General features: G+C 45.4%; 1 pseudogene; it reads left to right on the top strand.

Moving 5' to 3' along the window:
* Positions 1-361: 361 nt before the first annotated feature.
* Positions 362-583, top strand: LOC119962548 (annotated as a pseudogene).
* The last annotated feature ends 2,759 nt before the right edge of the window (positions 584-3,342 follow it).

Below are 3,342 nucleotides of genomic sequence, written 5' to 3'. Positions count from 1 at the left end.
AGAAGTATTAAATACAATGTTTTATAATGACACGAAGGGCCAAATCTAATAGCCCCCATGAACGTGAGTGTGGGGAGCGTAAAGCATAGCAAAGTCGTTCTTAATTATGGAACGCATGAAGCTTACGGACTTTCTGCTGCTGGCTCATTTGAATGATCTATATATCTGGTCAGTGTTAACCATGGTCTTCATTGGCTGAACGCTTCAGCAATTCTTAAAGCTGACCTGTGCTGCATAAAGCTAGCCCACACCACCTAAAAGGGAGGTGCATTGTGGCTGGAGTAGGTGCTGTAAGTCGTGGTTGAAGAGTATAACATCAGAAAGAATGAGGAAAGGCACAACACAGTGTGGACCCGGAACTATCGCTTCTTGGCCTTTTGGCTAAGATCAAGCATTGGATCAAGCCCAAGATCAGGTGTAAAGCCTGGATCTTGTCAGCTTGGATCTGAGGTGTCTCTTGTGGGGACCATGAATTGGATTGAATTTAAATTATTTTTGGGGTCAATCAAGGAGATGGATTAAGGGCTTGCTCTGTCCACTCTGTACATTGGCTTTGTCACTTTTGAAAAGGAGTGAGTTCTTTGTTTTTTCTGGAGGTTTTATGCAGGAGGAGAGATGTCCTGTATTCACAAGGGGGAAGGAGATCCTCCAGACAGATGGTTCAAAGGCAATGAGAACAAATAGCCATGAAGATCAATATCAGGAGTCTCGCCCCAAAGACCCTGAATGCAGTGTCACAAGAAGTTCAATGACCTCACACGACTGGTTAAGTTCAGTGAATGCAACTTCAAATGCCATATTCTACCAGTAAATCTCAGCCACAACTAAAATCATCACCACTCCACACTCATCTACCAATAATCTCTGTCTATCTATCAAGCCTCCTACCTCACCTTCACATGCTTCACTTCACCCTCATGCACTTAGCACTGAGCAAACCTCACACTTACATCTCACGGGTTGCACAATGCCATCTATTCAACCGTTGCAACCACGTCAGCTGAATAAATTGCATGTCTCTGATTGACACATTTCCCTCAATCTTATTGGAGAAGATGATATGCAACTATAGGCAGCAGATGTTAACTGATGGGAGAGAGGTGCACAGACAGGGGTTTTCTAGGGCATCTCCTTCCTTCATCTTCCTCCTCTTTCTTCTCTTCCTAATTTCCCTTCTATTCATCCTCGTGTTCCTTATCTGTTCATTTTATAGCTGTTAGCAAGAATTATCCTCTTATGGCAACGAGATTGTGCAGTATGTAGCAGGCTACCATGAATGTTGACACCCACTCGTCAAGTTCTGCAAGGCTCCTCTAGAGTGGTGAAGCTTCATAAGTGTTGTTATAACAGACCAATGTTCTGCTTTAATGCATTTAGTGTGGTAGCACGGCTTTCACTATGTAGACGCTGCACATATGGGCATTGGTTGGGCATCAAGACATCATCAGCCACAACATTACTGGACATTGATCTACATGATTTGCTGCCAATTGCCACCCTCCATTTGGAAGATGAGGGAGTGGAATCTGTTTCAGTTCCAGCATAGGGCAGAGTTCGCAGATGGCGTCCTGCAAAGCATGCAGCCAGTGGTACTTTGTACCATGGAGAAGTTGGCAATCCTAGAGGATCTGCATGTTTGTTCTGCCTGCTGGCCTGTGGCTGAAGAGAATGAAATGTAGTTAGCTCTCTTAGAACAGTGAGTGTTAATGACCTTCCTAAAGCAACAATGAACTTTGAGATGGTGCAAATAACATCAGCTCTAGCCTGCAAGAATCCATATCCATCAAGGTTTATCGCCATGGTCACCTTTATAGCCTTTGACAGTGTGGCCCTTGTCCTCCTCTGAGGTTGCAGTTGTGGCTGCAGCCTGTGGAACATTCCTGTGATGTTGTCCTTACTGAAGAGGAGACATAACGAGAACGAGAGGGGCCATATTGTTGGAGAGGACAGCGTGAAGCAGACTGATAAGCTCGAGGAGATACTTGTCAGGAAGGAAGATGTGTTGCCCGTTTTGAAAAACTTGAGGATAGACAAGTCCCCCGGGCCTGACGGGATATATCCAAGGATTCTATGGGAAGCAAGAAATGAAATTGCAGAGCCGTTGGCAATGATCTTTTCATCCTCGCTGTCAACAGGGGTGGTACCAGAGGATTGGAGAGTGGCGAATGTCGTGCCCCTGTTCAAAAAAGGGAATCGGGATAACCCTGGGAATTACAGGCCAGTTAGTCTTACTTCGGTGGTAGGCAAAGTAATGGAAAGGGTACTGAGGGATAGGATTTCTGAGCATCTGGAAAGGCACTGCTTGATTAGGGATAGTCAGCACGGATTTGTGAGAGGTAGGTCTTGCCTTACAAGTCTTATTGAATTCTTTGAGGAGGTGACCAAGCATGTGGATGAAGGTAAAGCAGTGGATGTAGTGTACATAGATTTTAGTAAGGCATTTGATAAGGTTCCCCATTGTAGGCTTGTGCAGAAAGTAAGGAGGCATGGGATAGTGGGAAATTTGGCCAGTTGGATAACAAACTGGCTAACCGATAGAAGACAGAGAGTGGTGGTGGATGGCAAATATTCAGCCTGGAGCCCAGTTATCAGTGGCGTACCGCAGGGATCAGTTCTGGGTCCTCTGCTGTTTGTGATTTTCATTAACGACTTGGATGAGGGAGTTGAAGGGTGGGTCAGTAAATTTGCAGATGATACGAAGATTGTTGGAGTTGTGGATAGTGAGGAGGGCTGTTGTCGGCTTCAAAGGGACATAGGTAGGATGCAGAGCTGGGCTGAGAAGTGGCAGATGGAGTTTAACCCAGACAAGTCTGAGGTTGTCCATTTTGGAAGGACAAATATGAATGCGGAATACAAGGTTAACGGTAGGGTTCTTGGCAATGTGGAGGAGCAGAGAGATCTTGGGGGTCTATGTTCATAGATCTTTGAAAGTTGCCACTCAAGTGGATAGAGCTGTGAAGAAGGCCTATGGTGTGCAAGCGTTCATTAGCAGAGGGATTGAATTTAAGAGCCGTGAGGTGATGATTCAGCTGTACAAAACCTTGGTCAGGCCACATTTGGAGTACTGTGTGCAGTTCTGGTCGCCTCATTTTAGGAAGGATGTGGAAGCTTTGGAAAAGGTGCAAAGGGGATTTACCAGGATGTTGCCCGGAATGGAGAGTAGGTCATACGAGGAAAGGTTGAGGGTGCTAGGCCTTTTCTCATTAGAGCGGAGAAGGATGAGGGGCGACTTGATAGAGGTTTATAAGATGATTAGGGGAATAGATAGAGTAGACAGTCAGAGACTTTTTCCCCGGGTGGAACACACCATTACAAGGGGACATAAATTTAAGATAAATGGTG

Source organism: Scyliorhinus canicula, chromosome 2, assembly GCF_902713615.1.
Source record: "Scyliorhinus canicula chromosome 2, sScyCan1.1, whole genome shotgun sequence".
NCBI classification, from domain to species: Eukaryota; Metazoa; Chordata; class Chondrichthyes; order Carcharhiniformes; family Scyliorhinidae; genus Scyliorhinus; species Scyliorhinus canicula.
Note: the sequence above shows the minus strand (reverse complement) of the source record. Positions and strands in the feature narration are given on the sequence as shown.